Source organism: Microcaecilia unicolor, chromosome 1 (assembly GCF_901765095.1).
Source record: "Microcaecilia unicolor chromosome 1, aMicUni1.1, whole genome shotgun sequence".
In the NCBI taxonomy this organism is placed as follows: domain Eukaryota; kingdom Metazoa; phylum Chordata; class Amphibia; order Gymnophiona; family Siphonopidae; genus Microcaecilia; species Microcaecilia unicolor.
In genome coordinates, this window is record NC_044031.1 from 663703472 (window position 1) to 663731335 (window position 27864).

The 27864-nt window shown below is 48.2% G+C and overlaps 1 protein-coding gene across 1 annotated transcript in view; it reads left to right on the plus strand.

Moving 5' to 3' along the window:
* PEAK1 (pseudopodium enriched atypical kinase 1) overlaps positions 1–27864 on the plus strand; it is a 393758-nt gene that overhangs the window by 147641 nt on the left and 218253 nt on the right. The gene's annotated exons all lie outside the window — the stretch shown is intronic.

A 27864-nucleotide genomic window follows, 5' to 3' on the forward strand; every position in this document is an offset into this window, starting at 1 on the left:
ATACCTGGTGAACTCCCTGGTAGACTGCCTTTATTAATCACTTGGGAGGGTTTCTAGTTTGCCTTGCAACAGGGTTCTTCAGAGGTGTTCCTTTGTGTGAGTTGTTGCAGTGCCTTTGTGCTTTTACTTTTTGTGACTTTGACTCTGCTTGTCTACTGGACTTTTCTTCTGCCTGCCGCCTGCCTTGACCCGGATTGTTACTGGACTATTCTTCTGCTTGCCGCCTGCCTAGACCCGGATGGTTACTAGACTATTCTTCTGCTTGCCGCCTGCCTAGACCCGGCTTGTTCCTGGACTATTCGTTTGTCTGCTGTTTCCCTGGAACCCAGCATGTTTCTAGTATTTCCTGCTGTCTGTCTGCCTGCTGCTGTGTCCTGCAGTCCGGCCTTCCTGTCCTGTCCGGTAAGTCCTGCCGGCCGCCTGCAGCCCGGAGCTTAACTCCGGGTGAAGGATGGCTAAGTTGTAGGTGAAGCCTTGCCCCGATCCACTGTGTTCCAGTTCCGGTCTGCCTTGTCTTGTGTTTGGGTGATCTGCTGCCACTCCTCGGCAGTGGCCCAAGGGCTCACAAACCTAGTTACCTGCTGTGTGTATACGTGACAAGTGCCAAAGGTATCTGTATTTGAAATGGTGCTTATTGACATACAGTATTTATAAATGATCTGGAAAAGGAAAAATGAGTGAATGTGATCAGATTTACAGATGACACAAAATTATTCAAAATTATTCAAATTTGTTAAATCACATGTAGGCTATGAGAAATTGTAGGAGAGCCTTGAAGAATTAGAAGACTCTGCATCCAGATGGCAGATGAAATTTAATGTGGAGAAGTTCAAAGTGATGCACTCTAAGAAGAATAACCCAAATTATAGCTACACAATGCTAGGTTCCACAACCACAGTCATCACCCAGGAAAAAGATCTAGGTGTCATTGTAGATATGTTGAAAACTAATGCTCAATGTGTGGTGGCCAGTAAACCAAAGAAAATGTTAAGAATTAGTTGGAAAGAGAGAATAAAAGAGAAAATATCATAATTATGGATGTTCATTGTTTGAAATGACAAGGGAAATGTCATTTTGTCTTGCCTTTTGCTAAAAAAAACAAAATTTCATTCTTTTTTTAATGTGTCTTAGAGTGCATGGTATCGGAAATGAGTTCACATTCTTCTGAAACTGTGTGCAGTATTTCCCAATAGTATGCATTCTTTGCAAATACTGTTCATAGCAGTGCGGCACTATTTTGGAAAAGTGCACCCTAATGGTATTGATCCCAAAAGGAAATAACTTTAAAAAAAAAAAAAGAGAAAATTCCTGTAAACAGACACACAATTAAAATCTTTGGCTTGCACACCCCTAATCATAATGCTGCTGAATTGCTCCATGATACAACCGCACCTTGAATATCTTGTACAGTTCTAGTCACTGCCTCTCAAAAAGGATATAGCAGAATTATAGTAGATACTAGAAGAAACAGAGAACAACAGTCAAACTGATTAAGGGGATGGAACTTCTTTCATAGGAGGGAAGGTTAAAGAGGTTAGAGCTCTTCGGCTTGGAGAAGAAACAACTGAGGGGAGGTTTGATAAAGGTCTACGAAATCCTGAGTAAATTGGAACTGGTAAACGCAAGGTGATTTTGGAGGGCAACTGAATTTGGTTTTGGTGCCGAAACTGGCCCAAAATGCTTTTTCTGTCTGGTTTAAGTTTTGGCTGAAGGCTATGACCGTGGTTTTGATACTGACCATGTGTTTTTGGTGGAATGCGAAAATTTGTTTGTCCTATTTGTCTCCCCCCACCCCCCCAACCAGGAGTTCTCTCTTCTCCCTGCCCACTTTTAGGTGCCTCACTCGGGTAGCCTGGTGGTCTAGGAGTGTATCAGGGCAGGATTGATCTCCAGTTACTCCTGATTATGCTGGCTCTGCTCTCAAAATGGCTTTGATGACCTCTAGTGATAGAGTAGAACTGACATGGTCAAGAGTGACTGGTGATCACTCCTAACATGTCACTAAACCACCAGGGATTGTAAGGTAATCCAGGGGGAAGGCAGGCTACTCTTGCCGCCTTTTTCCTTTTTTTTTTTTTGTATGTGTGTGTGCGTAATGCAGTTGCAAGTAATGCAGTTATGATTTTGCGTAGTAGTTTATATGGTAAATAGAGTGCTCTAACCAAATGCTTTTGATACAAAACTTTAGCAGGAATTTAAGTCTGTAACTTTGGGATGATTAGCTTTTTAGGAATTAGTCTCTCTAGAGATATGACATCAGCTGACACTCCAAATGTGGTGCAAAGTCAGCCATTGTAAAAGCAATGTGGCTTTTATTTTGTTTTCATTAGCTGAGGTGCATGTAGTGCGGAGGCTATTTTGCTTGGAAGTAAAATATGGTCTTTCATTATTTAAATTATTATATATTTTGGCTTAGATACTATTTGGGTGGTTCTAAAGAATTTCCAGGCTCTGCTACGTATGATGAAGATGCAGCGTTTTAATCAAATGTATGCAGAAGCTAGATTCTATTAAAAAAAAAAAAAAAGGAACCTCCAATGATCATTTCCTTGTCACTTGCAGCAGATGAATCCAGGAACTAGTGGGTTAAGTCTGCCTACCAGCAGGTGGAGATAGAGATAAACTAAAGGCAGTGATACCAGATGGCCAAGCTCGTTCCTCAGTTAGTATGTCTCTATCTCAGCAGGTGGTGGACGGCTTTTTCTCCAGCTCCTGGGCCCAAGGCCTCTGAGGGTGCTCCTGGGCTGGTGGCCAGTTTGAGCCGGGGGCGCCGGACTGGTGGTGTCCCCTTTGGCAGCATACGCAGTTGCTGGGTCCCTGCTGCACCTCAAATTTCCTCTGAACAGGCTTTTGCTATTCCTTTCCTTCCCTGTTTGTTTCTGCCTCCTCACTAAAAAAAAAAAAAAAAAACCCATAGAATTTATTTAACAGAGAAACACAGGGAAGTGTGTTTTTGCTGAGAGCAGGTTTGTGTTACTGTTGTCCGAATCCTGTTTTCTGTTGCTTGCTTGTCTGAGACTGCCTCGAAGTGGAGTTGGAGAGTTTTTTTTCTTCGGCTCAGCTGTCAGTTCCTGCGCTTTCCCGGTCCGGGCTAAGTCCTGCTGGGTTCCTATTTGGGGACAGGTGATGGCAACGGAGGCGGTAAAACGCTGTTCCCGATGTGGGAAACGGTGTTCAGTGGCGGGCCTTTGCAGCGCGGGGTGCGCTGATTTTGCAGGGCTCGACGGAGCGGTGGGCCCCCCCCCCCCGAGAGCGTGCTTTCCTGCCCAGAGCCTGGCGATTCTTGCGCCATTTTGCGATTGGTTGCGGAGCCGGCTGCGGTAGCGGTTTTGGTCAAAGCTTCATCTCCACTGGTAGGGGAGTCGGGGGGGGCCATCAGGCACTGTGGGCGGTGGTTCAGGTGCCATGGCTGCAACCTCCTCTGTTGCGAGGGAATGGTTTTCGCCAGAGTTTATTTTACTACTCCATCAAACGTTTTTGTTGAAAAGGGCCTTGCCCCCCCCCCCCCCCCTCATGCAGCTGCGACAGCTTCGGCCTTTGATTCTCTCAGGGGGTCTGGGGGTTACCAAGAGATTTTGGGTTTTTCCCCAGAGGATTTATCCTCCCTTAAAAAGCCTAGGCTTTCTTTGGGGGTCTGAGGAGGGGTCCTGGATACGGTCGCCTGCAGCTTCCTCTGTGGTGCCTCTCTCGGAGCAGATGGGGGTGGATGACGGTGTCCTCACTGACCAACCGGAGGACTCTTCCTCCGTGAGGATTTTCCATAAAGAGGAGTTGTCCTCCTTTATCTCTTAGGCGCTGGAAGCCCTGAATATAGAGGGCCCTGGGGTTGTGGCTTCTCAGGCAGTCAACCCCAAGCTTGCTACCCTGTTTCCCCGAAAATAAGACAGTGTCTTATATTAATTTTTGCTCCCAAAGATGCTCTAGGTCTTATTTTCAGGGGATGTCTTATTTTCAGGGAAACACGGTATATGAGATTTGCAATTTATGGTCCCCTTTGAAATTGAAAGAGTGCACTGTTCTCCTGCCTATATCCAAGCTTGGGTAAATATTAAAGTTGCTTTGATACTTCAAGTAATGGAGATCTTACAATGAGCCTGTCTCAAAGCTTTCATGGAATACAATGGGAAACAAATCATTCTCTGTTAAGGCAAATTTTCACTGCCCATCCATTACTTGATGTTTGCTCTTCACAATTTTTACCCTACTCTCTGGTAATAACATGATTGGATTATTGCAGTTCTTTACTCCAAGGCTTACCTCAATATCAGTAAAATTGCAGATTCTTAGAGAAAATGGCCACTGCAACTTTTAGCAGTAGCTTCCTAGAATTTCAGCAGCCTTTTTAATTTCACAGCAGCAAGACAAGAAGTCAGCATATACCCCCTCTCTCTCTCTGTGCCCCTTTCCATCCAGCAACCAGCATCTGCCTCCTTTCTATGCCCCTTTCCATCCAGTGTCTGGTCTGCCCTTTCTTCTCATTTCCAGCGCCGTCCGCTCCTCTGTCCTCTCCATCATCATGCCCTCTTTCTCTCCCATCCACCAGAGTAGTGTTGTTGCCCCCCCATCCTTCCTTTTCACATTATGACCCCCGTCAACAACACACCCCCCCCCCCCCCCCAGCTGCAGCTTGCTGCTCTAGTACTCTTGTCATCAAACTTCAAGCAACGCTGACTGCAGCAGAGAAAATCAAATGCAATTTAAATAAATATCACTTCGCAATACAATAAGAATAAATTCACCACCATTAACACCCTTAATCTCAACCTACCAGTTTCGGACACCCTAAAAATTCTTGGAGTCACCATTGATCGACACCTAACACTTGAGAATCATGCTACAAACATAACCAAGAAGATGTTTCACTCAATGTGGAAACTAAAAAGAAACCATTTTTTCTAAGGTCCGTCTTCCGCAATCTGGTACTCAGTCATCTGGACTATTGTAATTCACTAAAAAAAACTCCAGACAGCCCAGAACACAGCAGCCAGATTAATATTCGGTAAATCAAAATATGAATGCGCGACACCACTACAAGAAAAACTACACTGGCTCCCACTTAAAGAACGCATCACGTTCAAACTTTGTACCCTAGTCCACAAGATCGTCCATGGAGACGCCCCAGCCTACATGTCAGACCTAATAGAACTACCTCACAGGAACGCAATAAAATCTTCCCGCACATTCCTCAATCTTCAGCCTCCCAATTGTAAAGGTCTGAAATACAAATTGTTGCATGCGTCTTCCTTTTCCTATTTGGGCACGCAGCTATGGAACGCACTACCACGCAACCTGAAAACGGTCCATGAACTGGCCAATTTCCGCAAACTACTGAAAACTTACCTCTTCGAAAAGATTTATCACAAAGATCAACACGTGTAACTGCACAATCTTTAATACAGATAGGAATGTCTTTAACGTCTTTTGCTGTAATACAACCATGTACTTCACCACCATGTAACCCAAACCCTCTATAAACCAAATGTATATTTTCTATTTTCTGTTTCCAATATCCATGATGAATTGTAAGCCACATTGAGCCTGTGGGATACAAATGCAATAATTAATAATAATAAATAAATAAATAATGGATCCGTGCCGCAGGGCCATTACCTGGCTGAAGTGATTGAGAAGATTCTTCTCTTCTGCTCTGCCGAATCCCGACTGGTGGCCTGTGGCCAGCAGGGGTAGAGGAGGAGAGTGCACTAGTAGCAGCCAGTGCAGGAAGGGGCCAGCTTTGGGTAGTCAGGCAGTCAGCTGGGAGCCTGGGATGGAGAGGAGCGAGAAGCAAACACCCGGGACCGGAGGACTCAAGGGGACGTGCGCGGCTACTTACTGGACTGCAGTGTAGCATGAACTTCAAGGCCGCAACCACAAGGCACACTGGCACACACGCAGGGTGACGCAGGGGGAGGAAGGCATCATGACTCGTGACGTCAAGTGGAGCCGCTGGCCGCCAGGATCAGGCTGGAAGTAGACAAGCAGCCGCACCGCTGCACTGGTGCATGCAGCATTACGGGAAGGCACTAGTGGGCAGGCCAGAGGACACCCCCCATTGGTTGGCACCTGGGGCGGTCCGCCCCCACCGCCCCGCCCTCGGTATGCCACTGGCTAGGTCTTACTTTCGGGGGAGGCCTTATATTTAGCAATTCAGCAAAACCTCTACTAGGTCTTATTTTCAGGGGATGTCTTTATTTTTGAGGAAACACGGTAGTACCAGACGGCCTTTTAAGGCTTTTCCAGTACATGAAGCTATTGAAGAGTTGATTTCGGCCCAGTGGGCAGATCCAGATGGAGGGCTGAAAGTAGGCTGTATCCGGTTTCAGCGGACCGTTTAGAGCAGTTTGCTCTACCTAGGGTGGATGCCCTGGTGACGGTGGTCACTAAGAAGACTACTCTTCCAGTGGAAGGTGGTGTGGCATATGCAAGACAGACGGCTAGAGGCCTCTTTAAAACATGCCTTTGAGGTGGCTGCTTTGACGCTCTAAGCTTCTGTTTGTAGTTCTTATGTGGCTAGAGCTTGTCACAGTTGGCTACATTCTGTCATGGATTCAATTTCGGAGTCTGATATGCCAGGAACTCCTCAGATGTCGCTGATGGATATGGGGGCTGGCGTACTTGGCAGATGCCTTGTATGATTTGGTCCGTGCTTCGGCCAGACTCATGGCCTTGACCGTTTCCTCTCGGCGTCTTCTGTGTCTCCGTCATTGGGCCGCAGATATGGCCTCTAAGCAACATTAAATTGCCTGTCCGAGGGAAATTGCTTTTTGGGGAAGACCTAGAAAAGATTGTTAAAGATTTGGGGGATTCCAAATCTCAGCGTCTTCCGGAGGATAGACCCAAGTCTACTTCCAGGCAGGGAGCCTCGAGGTCACGTTTCAGAGAGACGCGACGGTATCGCCCGGGGCGGTCCAACGCAGCCTTTCAGCATCCTAGTTTTGGGCAGCGTTCATCCTTTCACAACGAGAAGCATTCGGCTGGACCCCCCTCTTGTCAGAAGGCTCCTTCTTGGGCCTCCCAATGATGGGGCGCAGGTCCATTCGGGAGGAGAGCAGATCAGTGGTTGGCTTTCTCTGTTTCTTCCAGAGTGGGCCAGAATTACTTCGGACCAGTGGGTCCTCGATATGGTGCGAGACGGTTACAAGCTAGAATTCTTCTCTCCCATCACAGACTTTTTTTCTGGAGTCCCGCTGTGTATCGCGGGCCAAGAGCACAGCGGTTATGCAGTGTTTGCGAGACCTGATAAGGATAGGGATTATCGTGCTTGTTCCTCCTCTCGAAAGGCGCACAGGTCGGTACTCCATCTTCTTTGTGGTTCCCAAGAAGGGAGGGGCTTTTTGGCCTATTCTTGATCTCAGAAAAGGAAAGCAGTTTTGCGGGTTCGTCACTTCCACATGGAGACATTAAGGGCAGTTATTGCTGCTGTTCAACCAGGCGAGTTTTTGATGGCTCTCGATTTGAGGGAAGCTTACCTGCACGTTCCCATTTGGCAGCCCCATCAGAGATTTCTCAGATTTGTGGTGCTGGGTCAGCACTTCCAGTTTCGGGCCCTTCCTTTCGGAATGGCCACTGCCCCACGCACTTTTTCCAAGGTCGTGGTGGTGGTGGCGGCATTCCTGTGGAAGGAGGGGATTCGAGTACATCCATATCTCGACGACTGGCTGATTCGGGCGACGACAGCAGAGGAGAGTCGAGTGGTCATCGACCGAGTGATTGCGGTGTTGCAATCCTTAGTTTGGGTGGTAAATATGGACAAGAGTCATCTGGTTCCTACTCAGAGTCTGGAGTATCTGGAGTCTGGAGGAAGGTGTTTCTCCCCGAGGGGCGAAGGATCAAATTGCTTTCTCAGGTACGGACCGTATTGAGTCGTTGCGCTCCCCGAGTGTGGGACTATGTTCAGCTCTTTGGTTCCATGACAGCGACCTTGGAGGTCATTCCATGGGCAAGGCCTCACATGCAGGCACTTCAGAATTTCCTTTTGAGCAGATGGTCGCCGACGTCGCTGGATTATCAACGACGCCTTCCTTTGTCCAGCCGGACCAGGGACAGTCTCGCGTGGTGGTTCCGGTCAGCCAATTTGCAGAAGGGTGTTTCTCTGGTGTCTCCCAATTTGGTGGTAGTCGTGACGGATGCCAGCCTTGCGGGCTGGGGAGCCCATTGTCTTCATCAAGTAGCCCAGGGATCGTGGACCCCTCTCGAAGCGACTTGGCTGATAAATCGTCTGGAGTTAAGGGCAGTCGTGAATGCATTGCGGAGTTTTCAGGACCTTCTGCAGGGGCAGGCGGTTTGTGTATTCTCGGACAACACCACGACGGTGGCCTACATCAATCGGCAGGGGGGCACTCGCAGTCTTCCCTTGGCATTGGAAGCGTCTCGTCTTGTTGTATGGGCGGAAGCACATGTTCAGAGTCTGTTGGCAGCGCACATTGCGGGTCAAAACAATGTTCAAGCGGATTCAGTATGGTCTTCAAAAGGGATTGGCATATAATTCCCTTCGAGTGCAGGTGGCCATGCTAGCTTGTTTTAGGGGCAAACTGGATGGTTCCTCTTTAGCAGCTCACGCTGATGTGGTCCGTTTCCTACACAGGGCTTTAAGGCTTTGGCTTTCTCTGCGGCAGCCGTGTCCGGCGTAGCATTTGAATGTGGTACTGCGAGCCCTCCAGGTCCCTCCGTGTGAGCCGTTGAATAAGGTTTCTGAGAAGGATCTAACACTTAAGACAGTGTTTTTGGTGGCCATTGCTTCAACTAGGAGGATTTCTGAAATTCAGGCTTTGTCTTCTAGAGATCCTTTTTTGCAGTTTTTTGAAGCAGGGGTGTCGATTCGGACGGTGCCATCATTTCTACCTAAAGTGGTTTCGGCTTTCCATGTCAGTCAGGCGGTTTATCTTCCGTCTTTTTGAAGAGAGGATTATCCGTGGGAGTTTGCCTCGCTACGTTTCCTGGAAGTGCGGAGAGCCTTGTTTCGGTACTTGCAGATCTCTAACGAGTTTCGATGCTTGGATCATCTCTTTGTGCTCTTGTCGGGATCGAAAAGAGATGAGGCGGCTTCTAAGGCTTCCATTGCTCGCTGGATTAGGGAAGCCATTGGAGCGGTGTATCTGCAGCAAGGGCGGGCATCTCCAGTGGCCCTGAAGGCTCATTCTACTTGGGCACAGGTGGCTTCTTGGGCGGAAGCTTTGGCCTTATCTCTGGAAGAGATTTGTCGGGTGGCTACTTGGGCGCCCTGTCGTACTTTTGCGAAGCATTACATGCTAGACGTGTCTGCTCGGGAGGATGCGAGTTTTGGGGCAGGAGTGTTGGCACGGGGAGTGTCGGCTTCCCACCCTATTTAAGGAATGCTTTGGTACATTCCACTAGTTCCTGGATTCATCTGCTGCAAGTGACAAGGAAGGTAAAATTATGTCTTACCTGATAATTTTCTTTCCTTTAACGCAGCAGATGAATCCAGGATCCCTCCCTAGTTTAGCCGACAGTTTTTTCACTTTCCGCACAGTGTGGCTATTTTTTCCTTCCGGGTTCTCTTTGCAGAGTTAAGGCAGATATGGGAACACGGAAAGGATTTCGATTTCTGGATCAAGTTGCAGTTATTTCGAAGTTCTTATTTGGTTCTATGTTTTTCATAGTGAGGATGGTTTCTGTTGTTGTTGGTTTCATATTTTTGGCCTTGGCAAATGCTTACGAATGACATACTAACTGAGGATGGAGCTGGCCATCTGGCATCACTGCCTTTAGTTTGTTTATCTCTATCTCCACCTGCTGGTAGGCGGACTTAACCCACTAGTTCATGGATTCATCTGCTGCGTTAAAGGAAAGAAAATCATCAGGCAAGACATAATTTTACCTTTCAAGCACAACTACTGGTCAGCTTATAGCGTTAGCAGGGAAATATTGCAATGAAATTAAGTTTATATATTCGAAAATTTGAGACGTTTATTGCTCTTAATTGTAATTTTTCAGAGCATATAGTCCTTGCATTCAGTAACATCAATGTGTTTTCTTATTCTGGATTGTATATTAGGCTGGTATAGTGTCCTCAGTGTACACCAGTGTCTGTACTCACTTGTCCTATTTTAGTAAGAATCTATATCATGCTTGTCCTGTAACTAAGTACAAAATGGGAAACATCTCAATGCTACTTTCTCTTATTACTCATGCACAGTTTGAATAAGCATAGAAAGCTTGTGATTTTTTTTAACACATTCTCGCAAAGTTCCTGTCTCAGACGGCGTTTAACTATATTTGCATTGACTTAACCCAACTATCCTGGAGGTGACTTTATCACATAGGGGCACTCGAGGAAGTTATTTGGAAATACTTTTAAAACAAATAGGAGGAAATATTGGCAAAAAGCTTAATATCCTGATTAAGGAGTGAGATTGGGCGGTAGGAACCCAGCATTTCCACATCCCACCCTGGCTTGGGCAGTACTACAATATAAGCATGAGTCAGCCTTCCACCCCCCCCCCCCCCCTTCCCGGTATTGCATAAATGATGACAAAGTTCCTGAAAGGGGGGCCTGATTTTCCCTCCCAGAATTTTATAGAACTCGGGGCCCAAGCTGTCAGGTCCAGGTGCCTTCGCCAATTTAAGGTGCCATATAGCCTGGCATATCTCCGGCATTTAAGGCATCCCGTTGGACTTGCGTCAGTTGCGTCAGATTCAAGTCCCTGAAAAACGAGTCTTTCTGTGCCTTGTCCATCTCCCCTTTATCATAGAGTGCCCTATAGAAATCTACAAAGGCCTTCTGAACATCCTCTGATGCCACTACTACCCTACCCATTGGCGTTCGTATTTTAGTTATTACCTGATTTGCTCCTCTCTGCTTAACCAGTGTAGCCAGCAGTCTACCCGCCTTGTTCCCCCAATCGGTACATGTTAAACTTATACATAGAGATATCTTGGGATGCCCTTTCATTTAAGAGGTCATTGATCTGTTGTCTACAGTATTATATTCCTTCCTCACCCCCTCGTCCCTAGTCAAGATGTGTTTGCCTCAAAGGCCTTGCAACTGATCAGTCAGCTTCAATAATTGGTGCTCTCTATCTCTACGAGACTGCACTGTGTAGGCCAATATTTTACCCCTTAGCACTGCCTTGCCCGCCTCCCAGTAGGTGACAGGATCAACTGAATCCGGGTCATTATCTGTAAGATAATGCTCCCATGCCTGAATCAAAAACTGACGAAATTTGGTATCTAAGTACAGGGTGGGGTTCATACACCACACTCTCACCCTTTCTCCCTGGTGCCACCGGACGTCTGCCCACACCAAGCAATAATCCGAGACTGCCCCATCCTCAATATCAGCAGTCACTACCCAGGACAACACGGAGGGGTCTAAAAGTATATAGTCGAATCTCGCGTGGACCCCATGCACCTGAGAAAAGAAGGTATAATCATGGTTTTCAGGGTGCAACACCCGCCAGATATCCAAAAGACCCAACTCCTGCATTAAGAAGTTCACCCCTCTATCTCTCCAGACAGACACTCTAGAATTTGCAGGAGCGCAATCTATAAGGGGGTCTGCAGTAATATTAAAATCTCCCCCCAAGAATAATTGATACCCACTCAGGGACACAAGATGTGCCAGCAGGGTGGAAAAAAGGGAGTAAGAGTACACATTGGGGGCATAAACAAAGCAGAGAGCAGCCCTCCTTCCTGCCACCTCTCCTGCCCACAGAACAAACCAGCCTTCCGGGTCTTGAACTAATTTGTGCAAAACAACCTGATTATTTTTATGGAACAAAATAGCTACCCCTCTTTGCCTACCATTAAAGGAAGAGGATACCAACTCCTCCACCCAAGTATGTTTCAATTTTAAGTGTTCCGCCTGCGTAAGGTGGGTTTCTTGCAAAAACATAACATCCACTCTCGGCGCAATATGAAAGAATTTTTGTGTGCTTTATAGGGGAATGGATGCCATCCACATTTAGGGAGCCAAACCTCAGATTACTCATGAGTCAGTAACCCAGCAACTATAGTGCTCTGCCCTACATACATATCTTCACCTACCAGGAGGCAGCATCCCAGCCCCGCCCCTCCCAGCATCCTCCCTCCATGGCTGAATGAAACAGGAAAGAAAAGGAGAAAAACATCCCCCGTTGGCTCCCTAAGTGTCCAGGAATCCCATCCGGCCCCAATCCTGCCCCCCTCCCCCCCACCGACCCTCCTCCAATCCACCCACCCACACAGAAAAACCAAACCACACATAACCCACGCTCACCAGGTGCCTTACTCTCCCCGCATATATACACCTAGAAAACCCCTGACCATTACCCATAGTTCCTCCCAAGAACACACAATGTTAGAACTCCCCCTCACAGTAGGCCCCTCCCCCTCCCATTCCTTCCCCCATCCTCAAACCAGAACCAGCAAGCCAAGACGCAGTAAAAATAACCTGCCGCTTCTCGACATTGCAGACTTCCTTACATAAAAAGTAAAAATTGGAAACAAGAACCACAGCCGGTCCAACCCGGTAAACGGGGTAAGCACCGAAGGAGGGTGCCTGCCTTCAAGGGCACCGTCTCCCACGGCCCGCCCAGCTGTTCGGCCTTCCCGCTTCCAGTTCCCGCCGTAACGCTGCACACGGCGGTGCGCGCGCTTTACACCGCCACGGCGCTGCTCGTCTCCTTCCAGCCTGGCCAGCGACTCCTCCGCTCTCGACGTCACAAGACGGCCTCCTCCCCCTGCGGCACCCTGCATGCGCGCCTGTGCGCCCTTGCAGTTGCGACAAGTGAGTAGCCTAACTGCCTAAGCATCTCGTGTCTCGTGTCCTTCGGCCGGCTCGCTCCTCCGTTCCAGGCGCTGAGGCTCCCAGCTGACTGCCTGACTCACTGCCTAAGCTTCCGCCCCTGCCCTGGACTTTCCTGCACTGGCTAGTGCACTCCTCATCCACCCCTGCCATCCACGGGCCACGCCACCAGTCGGGACTCGCTCGGCAGAGCAGAAGAGAAGAAGAATCTTCTCAATCAAGTTCTTTAAGCCAGGTAATGGCCCCTCGGCACGGATCTATTATTTATTAATTTCTGTTGTTGCTGCTGCAGTCAGTGCTGCTAGAAGTTTGATTTTATGACAGGAGCACTAGAGCAGCAAGCTGCAGTCGGGGGGGGGGGAGGTTGTTGACGGGGTCATAATGTGAAAAGGACGGGGGGGGGCAATAACTCTACTCTGGTCTGGTGGAGGGGAGAGAAAGAGGGCATGATGATGGAGCATGGAGGGGACAGACAGAGGGGTGGGCGGCGTTGGAAATGAGAAGAAAGGGTAGACCAGACACTGGATGGAAAGGGGCAAAGAAAGGAGGCAGATGCTGGATGGAAAGGGGCAGAGAGAGAGGGTGGTATTCACGGAAGGCAGGGAGAGAACGGGCAGACACATATGCGGCTGGATGGAAAGGGGCAGAGAGAGGGGGCAGATGCTGGATGAAAAGGGGCAGAGAGAGAGGGGGGTATACAGTGGTGGAAATAAGTATTTGATCCCTTGCTGATTTTGTAAGTTTGCCCACTGACAAAGACATGAGCAGCCCATAATTGAAGGGTAGGTTATTGGTAACAGTGAGAGATAGCACATCACAAATTAAATCCGGAAAATCACATTGTGGAAAGTATATGAATTTATTTGCATTCTGCAGAGGGAAATAAGTATTTAATCCCTCTGGCAAACAAGACCTAATACTTGGTGGCAAAACCCTTGTTGGCAAGCACAGCGGTCAGACGTCTTCTGTAGTTGATGATGAGGTTTGCACACATGTCAGGAGGAATTTTGGTCCACTCCTCTTTGCAGATCATCTCTAAATCATTAAGAGTTCTGGGCTGTCGCTTGGCAACTCGCAGCTTCAGCTCCCTCCATAAGTTTTCAATGGGATTAAGGTCTGGTGACTGGCTAGGCCACTCCATGACCCTAATGTGCTTCTTCCTGAGCCACTCCTTTGTTGCCTTGGCTGTATGTTTTGGGTCATTGTCGTGCTGGAAGACCCAGCCACGACCCATTTTTAAGGCCCTGGCGGAGGGAAGGAGGTTGTCACTCAGAATTGTACGGTACATGGCCCCATCCATTCTCCCATTGATGCGGTGAAGTAGTCCTGTGCCCTTAGCAGAGAAACACCCCCAAAACATAACATTTCCACCTCCATGCTTGACAGTGGGGACGGTGTTCTTTGGGTCATAGGCAGCATTTCTCTTCCTCCAAACACGGCGAGTTGAGTTCATGCCAAAGAGCTCAATTTTTGTCTCATCTGACCACAGCACCTTCTCCCAATCACTCTCGGCATCATCCAGATGTTCACTGGCAAACTTCAGACGGGCCGTCACATGTGCCTTCCGGAGCAGGGGGACCTTGCGGGCACTGCAGGATTGCAATCCGTTATGTCGTAATGTGTTACCAATGGTTTTCGTGGTGACAGTGGTCCCAGCTGCCTTGAGATCATTGACAAGTTCCCCCCTTGTAGTTGTAGGCTGATTTCTAACCTTCCTCATGATCAAGGATACCCCACGAGGTGAGATTTTGCGTGGAGCCCCAGATCTTTGTCGATTGACAGTCATTTTGTACTTCTTCCATTTTCTTACTATGGCACCAACAGTTGTCTCCTTCTCGCCCAGCGTCTTACTGATGGTTTTGTAGCCCATTCCAGCCTTGTGCAGGTGTATGATCTTGTCCCTGACATCCTTAGACAGCTCCTTGCTCTTGGCCATTTTGTAGAGGTTAGAGTCTGACTGATTCACTGAGTCTGTGGACAGGTGTCTTTCATATAGGTGACCATTGCCGACAGCTGTCTGTCATGCAGGTAACGAGTTGATTTGGAGCATCTACCTGGTCTGTAGGGGCCAGATCTCTTACTGGTTGGTGGGGGATCAAATACTTATTTCCCTCTGCAGAATGCAAATAAATTCATATACTTTCCACAATGTGATTTTCCGGATTTAATTTGTGATGTGCTATCTCTCACTGTTACCAATAACCTACCCTTCAATTATGGGCTGCTCATGTCTTTGTCAGTGGGCAAACTTACAAAATCAGCAAGGGATCAAATACTTATTTCCACCACTGTACGTGGAAGGCATGGAGAGAACGGGCAGACACATATGCGGCTGGATGGAAAGGGGCAGAGAGAGGGGGCAGACTGTAGATGGAAAGGCAGCCAATGGAAGAAAAGCTATATTTATTAGCCCAATAAAAATGTTTTATTTTATTTTACATATTTTGTTTTATTTCTATTTTATTTCTATATTCTATTGTTAATTTGTAAAGTGGTGATTGTTGGTATTTGTTAATTTTTTCAAATTTACATCTGTATTTTGCACAGTACTAGGGGACATGCATACATCATTATTGTGTACTTTTGTTTTGTGTACTTTTCAGCTAAAAATATCTTCAGGCCGGGAGGAGAGGGGGGGAGGGTTATAGAAGGCAATTGACGAGGTTCTTCACCTTTTAAGGCACTGGGCTGAAAAAGGGGGCAGGGTGGGAGAAGAGGGAGGGAGAAGAGAGAAAGAAGATGCTAGACGGGGGGGGGGGGGGGGGGGGGGGGTGCCAACTGATAGTTTGCAGGGGGGCACCAGAGACTCTAGAACTGGCCCTGACAAGAACAGGTGCAAGAAAGTCAGAAGCAATTAAATACAAAACCTACTACGCATCCAATTTCTCCTTTTGGGCAGTCAGCTTTGGAATGCTCTACCAAGATCCATCTGAACAATTAACGACTATCCATGGCTTCAGGAAAACGTTGGACACATCTTTTCAAGCAAGCTTACACTAATGACCCAACTTAATCCTACCAGCCCATCTACACTACACCTGCTCTGACATTGACACTGAGTCTGACACCAATTATACATTATACCTTTGACCTTATCTCCTTATACTCATCCTCCAATCTTTTCTTCTCCATCTTTCTATACCATACCCCTCCCAATCTCCTTTCCTCTTACCTATCCTTTCCTTGTTTACCTCTCCATATCCAATTCAATTCATATGTTCTTAAAACCTTACTATTATTATGTTTATTACAGTTGTAATATTCTTCTTACATAATTTTTGTAATGTTTTTTTTTACTATGTAAGCCGCATTGAATCTGCTGTGTGTGGGAAAGCGCAGGATACAAATGTAATAAATAAATATCTTTTCACTCAATGAATAGTTAAGCTCCGGAACTCTTTAGCGGAGGATGTAGTAACAGCGGTTAGCAAATCTGGATTTTAAAAAGTTTTGGACAAATTCCTGGAGGAAAAGCCCATAGTCGGCTATTGAGACACACATGAGGAAGCAACTGCTTGCCCTGGGATTGGTAGCATGGAATGTTGCTGCTAATTGGGTTTCTGCCAGATACTTATGACCTGGCTTGGCCATTGTTTGGAAAACAGGATACTGGGCTAGATGGACCATTGCTCTGACCCAGTATGGCTACTCTTTTATGTTCTTTCAGAACCTGTGATTATAAAGGGGCCTGTATGCAGACTTGATTGAAGCAGCTTTTGGCCATTTAAGTCCACGCACTTGACCATATAAGGTCCTTTTCTCATATCTTATAGACATCATAAGGTCTATTTATTCCATACATGTTGTTCCCTAATAAAACATTTTTCTTTTGAAACGTGGAGTGTGGTATGTTGATGAGTGGGGGGGTGGAAATTCATTTAAAAGCAAGTCTTTTTTTTTTTTTCACATTGTTGTCTCAGTGAGTCATTCAAGGGGATGTAGACTTTCTATAGCCATTGTACACTTAGCTTGGCAACTGAATATTACTGCCAGGCATTCATACTGTGCAGTTGTATAGAATTCTGTTATTACATTTGTATCTTTTTAAATATATTTTCTTTGTTCATCCCTGAAACCCTTTCTCTGCAGTCTTTCCTCACAGAGAGTTTGTACTGTATACAAATGCTGCTAGTATGAATGACAGTCTTAAAGATAATTCATTTCCCTAGGCAGAAATGTCTGAAAAATGACCCATGGAGTCCTAATTTTTTAATTTATTGTGGCTCACCCCCCCCCCCCCCCCCCCCCCCCCCCCCCCCCCCCCCCCCCCCGTGGCTTCCCATTCTCCTTTTACATCATTTTGGAAACGGCAGTAACTTTTTGTATGCACTGCCTCCATGATATGTAAATCTCTTCCATATTCATTGCGGATATCCTGAAAACCTGATGGGACTAGGTATGCTTCAAGGACTGGGTCTCTACATGATTTGCCACACAAACTTGGTTGCATTTTTTCATGACCCTTTCGCAGTAGACTGGATATTCCTTCACTGACTCAACGGTGCTTTGGATCCTGGTTTCAGTTGGTCTTAGTTCCCCTGTTTGAGCCCCTCTTGCACCCCCAGCTCTGTTTCTGATTGCAGTCTTTGCTGTGCTTCACTCAAAAGTATAAGTTTTCAACTGTTGCTGGCACCAAGGATTCAGCTTAGCTCAGCTTCTCGAACCAGCTGTGATTATTGCCTTGTGTTAAACCACGCAGACTCTGCTGGTCTTCACATGTAAGAATCACCTACTCTTGGCCTCACAGATTCAGGTGAATTTAGCTTCATAGCATTGGGTGGCCTTTCTCTCTCATGTTTGGTTGATTTTTGCTTTTTGAAATTGCCTGAGCTTAACTTATCAGATTCATATTAGGCTTGCCATCTCAGAATCGCGTCTTGCCTTTCCCTGTTGCACGTCTTCGGCCATAATTGGCCTTGAAGATTCAATTGTGCTTAGTTGGCTAACTACCATTTACTTCTCCAGCTTTTTTAGCTCTGCTTTAGCCTAACCAATTAGATTCTGCTGTATTTTCTTAAAAGCTAAGGTTCTTATTTTCATACAATCAATGTTCCTTCCCACGTGTCTGGCTCCTTGATCTTGTTGGTGATAGTTTCTTCACTTTCTCAGTACCAGCAGCACTTCTGTTTCTCATTGGTGCCTCCTTGGAACTGGTGGAGTCCTTTAGTTCTGCTTCTCTATTGCCACTGGACATGGGCCTTGCCATTTCAGTTACTTCCAGATTAACTCTTGCTAGGTGCTTCACTTTGGCACTCTGAGGCATACTGACATAGTAGATGACGGCAGAAAAAGACGTGCACGGTCCATCCAGTCTGCCCAACAAGATAATTTCACGTGTGCTACTTTTTGTGTATACCTTACCTTGATTTGTATCTGCCATTGTCAGGGCACAGACCGTATAAATCTGCCCAGCACTAGCCCTGCCTCCCAACCACCAGCCCCGCCTCCCACCATCGGCTCTGCCTCCCAATCTCGGCTAACCTTATGGGGATCACGGTCCATCCAGTCTGCCCAACAAGATAATTTCACGTGTGCTACTTTTTGTGTATACATTACCTTGATTTGTATCTGCCATTGTCAGGACACAGACCGTATAAGTCTGCCCAGCACTAGCCCCGCCTCCCAACCACCAGCCCCGCCTTCCAATCTTGGCTAAGCTTCATGTGGCAATGTTTTTGCCATTTCCTACTGACGGTCTTTCATCCTCGTATGCCCGAGAGGTTTTGCCTCTCATCTGCCTTCCTTTTTCCTTTCAGATTATGTGAGGGTATTAGTAATTTATCACAAAGCATGGTAAGAGGGAGACGGTTAATGGAATAACTTCATTTTGTATTCTGGTTATAATATGCCTCCTTTCCAGCTTACTATGTTCTCTAACCCCCCTTTATATGTAGTGATAAACTCCAAAATATACATTACTAACTATAATAACAATAAAGGGTTATTTACATGAAACAAAATAATTATTTACAAGAGAAAAAATAGAAGCAATTAAACAATATAAGGAGTGACACTGCAGCCAAAGGAAATTAGCGTTATATCTCTCTAAATGCTGGAATGAACGCTGATCATATATTGGAACAAAGACATACTTCCTAAACACAACAATAAGTGTGTAAACTGTTGCCCACAGAGCGATCACTGAGCTTGGCTTACGACCAGGATTGAGGAGCTGATCACTGGGAACAGATTGAGGGTGTTCCACCACCAATCAGATGGGATGTTGATATGAAGAGCTCAGATAAAATGAGAGAAGATTAGTAGTTCCCTTGCCAAGACCAATGCTTATTTATATATCATTTAGATAATAACAATATCTCCGAAGATTAGATCACTTCATGATAGCTGATGGGCTGTGCCCGTTATGTTATGGTTGGAAACCCACAAAAATGTCATTTTTGATATCTCACTAGGTGCTGTTCTTAGAGCACCGGGTTCCAAAGTCCCTTCATGCTGTTCACATTTCTTTGTCTTGCATCAGCTGGGTTGCAACATTAACAGGGTCATGGGTATTTTTTTAGCAGGCTTGCCTGGAAATGTTTTAACATAGCCAGAGTCTTTGCTTTCTTAGAACAGATGAGCATGGTAATAAATGCAGTTCCACTGGTCTGTATGGTTAGCCTTTGTAATACATTGGTTTGTGGCAGGGGTCTTACCCTTATAGTTTTCCAGTGAGGTATTTTTTTCTCCTCTCTATATATGACAGTGCAACCTCTTGGTGTTGGTGTTATTTCCTTTCCACTGTGATTCATTCTGGAAATGTGTAAGCTTTCTCAGTAGCCCTCCAGACTGGACAAGACGCTTGGGTTATGCACGCCTACCAGCAGAGGGAGACTGAGAACACTCAACGTTGAACACTGTATATGTAACCTGTGTAGAACCCCAACCAGCCAGAATTTCTCAGTCTCCAGCCGAGGGTAAATGTGTAGTGTGACTGGTGTGGTAGGCCCTAGGGCAGTGATGGCGAACCTTTTAGAGACCGAGTGCCCAAACAGCAACCCAAAACCGAATTATTTATCGCAAAGTGCCGGTACTCATTATGGGCGGGGTCACCACATATGACTCCACCCCTATGATAGCCACACCCCTTACACCAGCCATGGCGCATATAAACAGACATCATTGAAAATATTATACTAGTGTAGAAGAAAAAAATAACATGATTTTCTTCCATTATAAATCATTTCTGTAAGCTGTTACAGCTCCAGTATACCCAGTGCAAAATAAGACAGCAGATGTAAATTCTCCAATTCGACATATTCCAAACACTAAAATGAAAATAAAATGATTTTTTCCTACCTTTGTTGTCTGGTGATTTTGTTTTTCTATCCATATTGGTTCTAGTCGCTGATTCTGCTGCTCTCTATCTGTTCTCTTAACTCCGTTTCCAGGGCTTCCTTTCCATTGATTTCTTTACTTTCCTCCTTTCTTCTTCATTTTTTGCCCTCCATCCATGTCCAGCAGCCCTCCTCTCCCCCCTGCCCTACCTCCCAGCACCAGGCCTCCCTCCCACCCAGCACCCACCATCAGGTCTCCCTCCCACCCAGCACACAGCTGCAGGCCTCCCTCCCACCCAGCAGCACACAGACAGCACCAGGCCGGCCTCCCACCCTCCCTCCAATCCAACGAGCATCAGGCCGTCCACCCGTCCCATAGGCGAGACCAGAGCTTGAGAGACAGAAGGCCGAAGGCGCGTCGAGCGAATCACAGGTGCTTCGCTGCCGCTGCCGACACACGCCGCCTTAACCCCGACTGAGGAGGTACGCTTTTTAAATTTTAGGAGGAGGGGGGGTTCCTGGTGCTGGGAAGGAGGACGGGCGGGCGGGCTGTTGCTCGTTGGGTTGGAGAGAGGGCGGGAGGAAGGCCGAACTGGGAGGGAGAGTGGGCGGACCAGCGACGGCGCAAGTGCCAAGGGAGAGGGCTCTGCATGCCCTCTCTGGCACGCATGCCATAGGTTCGCCATCACTGCCCTAGGGGGTCCTTGGTTCTCTGTTTTTCTTTTGGTGTTTTCTTTAAAAAAAGAAAATTGGAAGTAACTCTGTACTTGGGACCTCCTTGTGCTTTGAGGGTGTGGGTCTGGTGGGGCTCCGATTTCCTCATGGGATGTTACACCTGGGTGGTCGGGTCCCTCCCCCTCCACTGCTCTCCTGAGTGGACAGTTTGTGCCTCGGCTGCCATGTTCAGGCGGGAGTCTTGAGTGCCAGTTCAGCCTGCAGCAACGGGGCTCAAATTTTAAAAAAATCTCCCAGTTGGTCTTTTTCTTTGGGCTGTCTGCGAGAGCAGAGGTTTCTGGTTGGGGAGGTGATTTTTGTTGATTTTGGCGCTGGATCACGGTTTCCTTCCCTCTCTCTTACTGCGACTGTGTGTGCAATGAAGCTGCTCCGATGCCGCTCGTGTGCACGCCGGGGAGTTGAGGTGCCAGGTGCTCAGTGCCAGCTCTGTGGGGAGCCGAAGTCTTCGTCCACTGCACCTCCTGCGTTGACCGCAGAAATTCCCGCTATAGGCACAACTGGGGCTGAGACGCTCATTCAGGCAGGTGCGGCAGTGCCATTCTATTTCAGTCAACGGAGGGATCCTCAGTCCGAAGGAATTGATGCGTTGGTTTTTCCATATCCTCCCCAGGTGTTACTTTATGTGTTTCTCCTGCAGCCGTTGGTAGGTTGGGTAGTTCAGCGAATTCAGCATCATTTGGGCCCGGTGATTCTGGTGGCTCCAAGTTGGCCACATGGTCCGTGGTATGGAGATCTAGTTCGTCTGGTGGAGCAGGAGCCACTCCCTCTAGGGGAGACGGTCCTGTTGTGTCAGGGTCCGATCGTGATGCCCAACCCAGCTCTGTTCTCTCTTACTGCTTGGCTCTTGAGAGGAGTCAGTAGAGGAGGAAAGGTTTTTCCTCGAAAGTAATTTGTACGATGCTACGGTCACATAAATGGTTCACCTCATTGGCTTATGTGCACATGTGGTGCATTTTTAGCATTGGTGCCAGGATCGTTCCTTTCTTCTTTTCCGAACTTCTGTTGTGGAGATTTTGGAGTTTTTGCAGAACGGTTTGGACAGGGGTTTAGCTCTGTTCTCTTTGAAAGTGCAGGTTGCGGCTTTGGCCTGTTTCTGGGGAAAGGTTCAGGGGATGCCCTTGGCTTCTTCTCCGGATATGGTCCAGTTTTTTTTGGGGGGGGGGAGGGGTAAAACTGATGCGTCCACTGTGACATCCAGTGGTCCATCCATGGGATTTGAATCTCATTTTGGAGGTACTAGTGGGTGCTTCTTTTGAAATGTTGGAAATGAGCACATGCAAGGACCTTACCTTGAAGACTTTGTTTTTGGTGGCCATTTCCTCCACACGAAGGGTTTCAGAGTTGCAGGGTTTGTCATGTAGAGCTCCTTTTTTGTCTTTTTCCAAGGAGAAGGTTTCGCTAAAGCCGGTACCATCTTTTTTTGCCCAAGGTGGTTTCTGATTTTCATGTGAATCAGGTGATTTCCTTGACGGTTCTGGGAGATAGAGCAGGAGATTCAACTCAACTTCATCTGGTGAAGTTGGATGTCCATCTTGTCTTTTATTCTTACCTGAGGAGGACACAAGATTTCCGATCCTTGGACAGATTGTTCTGTATGGAGGACCTAAGCAAGTTGTGGCTCCTTCCATGGTGACAATAGCTTCCCACCCCCACCTTCCTTCTGATCCCACTCCCTCTCCTGAAAGGCAGCTTTCTCCTCCTGAGAGCCTGTCTTTCGCTTCCTTTGTCCGAGAGATGTCTACGGCCATCCCCTTCCCGGTGGTTGTGGAGGACGAGCCCAGGGCTGAAATGTTTGAGCTCCTGGACTATCCTTCTCCACCTAAGGAAGCGTCCACAGTACCCATGCATTATGTCCTCAAAAAGACATTGCTGGTGAACTGGACCAAGCCTCTAAGTAATCCCCACATTCCCAAGAAGATCGAGTCCCAGTACCGGATCCATAGGGACCCAGAGCTGATGCGCACTCAGTTGCCTCATGACTCTGGAGTTGTGGATTTGGCCCTAAAGAAGGCAAAGGGTTCTAGAGAGCATGCTTCGGCGCCCCCGGGCAAGGACTCTAGAACCTTGGACTCCTTTGGGAGGAAGGCCTACCATTCTTCTATGCTCGTGGCCAAGATTCAGTCCTACCAGCTCTACACGAGCATACACATGTGGAACAATGTGCGGCAGTTGGCGGGCTTGGTGGACAAGCTCCCCCCTGAGCAAGCCAAGCCATTTCAGGAGGTGGTCAGGCAGCTGAAGGCGTGCAGAAAATTCCTGGCCAGAGGGGTGTATGACACCTTTGATGTTGCGTCCAGGGCCGCTGCTGAAGGTGTGGTGATGCGCAGACTCTCATGGCTGCGTGCCTCCGACCTGGAGAATAGAATCCAGCAGCGGATTGCGGACTCGCCTTGCCGTGCGGATAATATTTTTGGAGAAAACGTCGAGTAGCTGGTAGAGCAGCTCCACCAGCGGGACACCGCATTCGACAAGTTCTCCCGCCGGCAGCCTTCAGCCTCTACCTCTACAGGTAGAAGATTTTTTGGGGGAAGGAAGACTGTTCCCTACTCTTCTGGCAAGCGTAGGTACAATCCTCCTTCTCGACAGCCTGCGGCCCAGGCTAAGCCCCAGCGCGCTCGCTCTCGTCAGCAGCGTGCGCCTCAGCAAGGCCCCTCGGCTCCCCAGCAAAAGCAAGGGGCGAGCTTTTGACTGGCTCCAGCAGAGCATAGCCGGCATCCAAGTGTCAGTGCCGGGCGACCTGCCAGTCGGAGGGAGGCTGAAAGCTTTTCACCTAAGGTGGCCTCTCATAACCTCCGATCAGTGGGTTCTCCAAATAGTCCGGCAAGGATACACCCTCAATTTGGCTTCCAAACCTCCAAATTGTCCACTGGGAGCTCAGTCTTACAGCTTTCAACACAAGCAGGTACTTGCAGAGGAACTCTCCGCCCTTCTCAGCGCCAATGCGGTCGAGCCCGTGCCATCCGGGCAAGAAGGGCTGGGATTCTATTCCAGGTACTTCCTTGTGGAAAAGAAAACAGGGGGGATGCGTCCCATCCTAGACCTAAGGGCCCTGAACAAATATCTGGTCAAAGAAAAGTTCAGGATGCTTTCCCTGGGCACCCTTCTTTCCATGATTCAGGAAAACGATTGGCTATGCTCTCTGGACTTGAAGGACGCCTACACTCACATCCCGATACTGCCAGCTCACAGACAGTATCTGCGATTTCAGCTGGGCACACGTCACTTCCAGTACTGTGTGCTACCCTTTGGGCTCGCCTCTGCGCCCAGAGTGTTCACGAAGTGCTTGGCTGTAGTAGCAGCGGCACTTCGCAGACTGGGGGTACACGTGTTCCCATATCTCGACGATTTGCTGGTGAAGAACACATCCGAGGCAGGAGCCCTGCAGTCCATGCAGATGACTATTCGCCTCCTGGAGCTACTGGGGTTTGTGATAAATTATCCAAAGTCCCATCTTCTCCCAGTGCAGAAACTCGAATTCATAGGAGCTCTGCTGGATTCTCGGACGGCTCGCGCCTATCTCCCAGAGACGAGAGGCAACAACTTGTTGTCCCTCGTCTCCCGGGTGCGAGCGTCCCAGCAGATCACAGCTCGGCAGATGTTGAGATTGCTGGGCCACATGGCCTCCACAGTTCATGTGACTCCCATGGCCCGCCTTCACATGCGATCTGCTTAATGGACCCTAGCTTCCCAGTGGTTTCAGGCTGCTGGGGATCTAGAAGACGTGATCCACCTGTCCACGAGTTTTCTCAAATCCCTGTATTGGTGGACGATTTGACTCTGGGACGTCCTTTCCAAATTCCTCAGCCACAAAAAGTGCTGACCACGGATGCGTCTCTCCTGGGGTGGGGAGCTCATGTCGATGGGCTTTATACCCAAGGAAGCTGGTCCCTCCAGGAACGCGATCTGCAGATCAATCTTCTGGAGTTACGAGCGATCTGGAACGCTCTGAAGGCTTTCAGAGATCGGCTGTCCCACCAAATTATCCAAATTCAGACAGACAACCAGGTTGCCATGTATTACGTCAACAAGCAGGGGGGCACCGGATCTCGCCCCCTGTGTCAGGAAGCCGTCAGCATGTGGCTCTGGGCTCGCCGTCACGGCATGGTGCTCCAAGCCACATATCTGGCAGGCGTAAACAACAGTCTGGCCGACAGGTTGAGCAGGATTATGCAACCTCACGAGTGGTCGCTCAATTCCCGTGTAGTGCGACAGATCTTCCAGGTGTGGGGCACCCCCTTGGTAGATCTCTTCGCATCTCGAGACAACCACAAGGTCCCTCAGTTCTGTTCCAGGCTTCAGGCCCACGGCAGACTGGCATCGGATGCCTTCCTCCTGGACTGGGGGGAGGGTCTGCTGTATGCTTATCCTCCCATACCTCTGGTGGGGAAGACTTTGTTGAAACTCAAGCAAGACCGAGGCACCATGATTCTGATTGCTCCTTCTTGGCCGCGTCAGATCTGGTTCCCTCTTCTTCTGGAGTTGTCCTCCGAAGAACCGTGGAGATTGGACTGTTTTCCGACCCTCATTACACAGGACGAAGGGGCGCTTCTGCATCCCAACCTCCGCTCCCTGGCTCTCACGGCCTAGATGTTGAGAGCGTAGACTTTGCCTCTTTGGGTCTGTCAGAGGGTGTCTCCCGTATCTTGCTTGCTTCCAGGAAAGATTCCACTAAGAGGAGTTACTTCTTTCTGTGGAGGAGGTTTGCCGTCTGGTGTGACAGCAAGGCCCTAGATCCTCGCTCTTGTCCTACACAGACCCTGCTTGAATACCTTCTGCACTTGTCTGAGTCTGGTCTCAAGACCAACTCTGTAAGGGTTCACCTTAGTGCAATCAGTGCATACCATTACCGTGTGGAAGGTAAGCCTATCTCAGGACAGCCTTTAGTTGTTCGCTTCATGAGAGGTTTGCTTTTGTCAAAGCCCCCTGTCAAGCCTCCTACAGTGTCATGGGATCTCAATGTCGTTCTCACCCAGCTGATGAAACCTCCTTTTGAGCCATTGAATTCCTGCCATCTGAAGTACTTGACCTGGAAGGTCATTTTCTTGGTGGCAGTTACTTCAGCTCGTGGAGTCAGTGAGCTTCAGGCCCTGGTAGCCCAGGCCCCCTACACCAAATTTCATCATAACAGAGTAGTCCTCCGCACTCACCCTAAGTTCTTGCGAAAGGTTGTGTCGGAGTTCCATCTGAACCAGTCAATTGTCTTGCCAACATTCTTTCCCCGTCCTCATTCCTGCCCTGCTGAACGTCAGCTGCACACATTGGACTGCAAGAGAGCATTGGCCTTCTATCTGGAGCGGACACAGCCCAACAGACAGTCCGCCCAATTGTTTGTTTCTTTTGATCCCAACAGGAGGGGAGTGGCTGTGGGAAAACGCACCATATCCAATTGGCTAGCAGATTGCATTTCCTTCACTTACGCCCAGGCTGGGCTGGCTCTTGAGGGTCATGTCACGGCTCATAATGTTAGAGCCATGGCAGCGTCGGTAGCCCACTTGAAGTCAGCCACTATTGAAGGGATTTGCAAAGCTGCGACGTGGTCATCTGTCCACACATTCACATCTCATTACTGCCTGTAGCAGGATACCCGACGCGACAGTCGGTTCGGGCAGTCAGTGCTTCAGAATCTGTTCGGGGTTTAGAATCCAACTCCACCCCCCTAGGCCCATGTTTGTTCTGTTCCAGGCTGCACTCTCAGTTAGTTGGTAAATTTTTTAGGTCAATCTCAGTTATGTCCTCGCCGTTGCGAGGCCCAATTGACCATGGTGGTTGTTTTGAGTGAGCCTGGGGGCTAGGGATACCCATCAGTGAGAACAAGCAGCCTGCTTGTCCTCGGAGAAAGCGAATGCTACATACCTGTAGAAGGTATTCTCCGAGGACAGCAGGCTGATTGTTCTCGCAAACCCGCCCGCCTCCCCTTTGGAGTTGTGTCTTCCCTTCTCTTTGTCTTGCTACATATGAGACTGGCCGGCACGAGCCGGTTCGAGCGGGAAGACGGCCTCGCATGCGCGGTGCGCATTGGCGCGCGAGGACTAGCAAAGGACTTTGCTAGAAAGTGTTCCGATTGGAGGGGCTGCCATGGACGTCACCCATCAGTGAGAACAATCAGCCTGCTGTCCTCGGAGAATACCTTCTACAGGTATGTAGCATTCGCTTTGACCTCCTTCCAGTCTGCACTTTTACTCGCCAAACAGGACTATTACATCCAGTTGACAAATTCTCTTGGGTCAAACCCTTGACGTCTCTTTGCCACACTGAACTCTCTCCTCAAAATGCCTTCACCTCCAACCCCCCCACCCCCTTCACTTCCCCCCAGACTCTGGCTGAGTTCTTTCATGATAAGGTTCACAAGATTAAACTTGAATTCTCAATCAGGTTACCTCTACCTCTCCTTCCCTTAGTCCATTCTCTCAACCCACCAACCCCTGCCTCCTTTTCTTCCTTTTCTGAAATCACTGGAAAGGAAACTACGCATCTTATTTCCTCCTCGAAACTAGCTGCCTGTTCTTCTGATCCTATTCCCACCCATCTACTTAACACTATCTCTCCTACTGTCGTCATCCCGTTTATCTGTCATATCCTCAATCTTTCACTGTCCACTCTGACTGTTCCTGATGCCTTCAAACATGCCGTAGTCACACCACTCCTTAAAAAAACCTTCATTGGACCCTACCTATCCTTCCAACTATCGCCCCATCTCCCTCCTCCCTTTCCTATCCAAGATACTTGAACTTGCTGTTCGCCGCCATTGCCTTGACTTTCTTTCATCTCAAGCTATTCTTGATCCACTTCAATCTGGCTTTCGCCCCCTTCATTCAACTGAAACAGCCCTTTTTAAAGTCTCCAGTGATCTGTTCCTGGCCAGATCCAAAGGTCTCTATTCCATCCTCATCCTTCTCGATCTATCTGCTGCTTTTGACACTGTTGATCACAGCCTACTCCTTGATACGCTGTTGTCACTTGGATTTCAGGGCTCTGTTCTTTCCTGGTTTTCTTCTTATCTCTCCCAGTGTACCTTTAGTGTATACTCTAGTGGATCCTCCTTTACTTCTATCCCACTGTCAGTTGCTGTACCTCAGGGATCTGTCCTGGGACCTCTTCTTCTCTCCA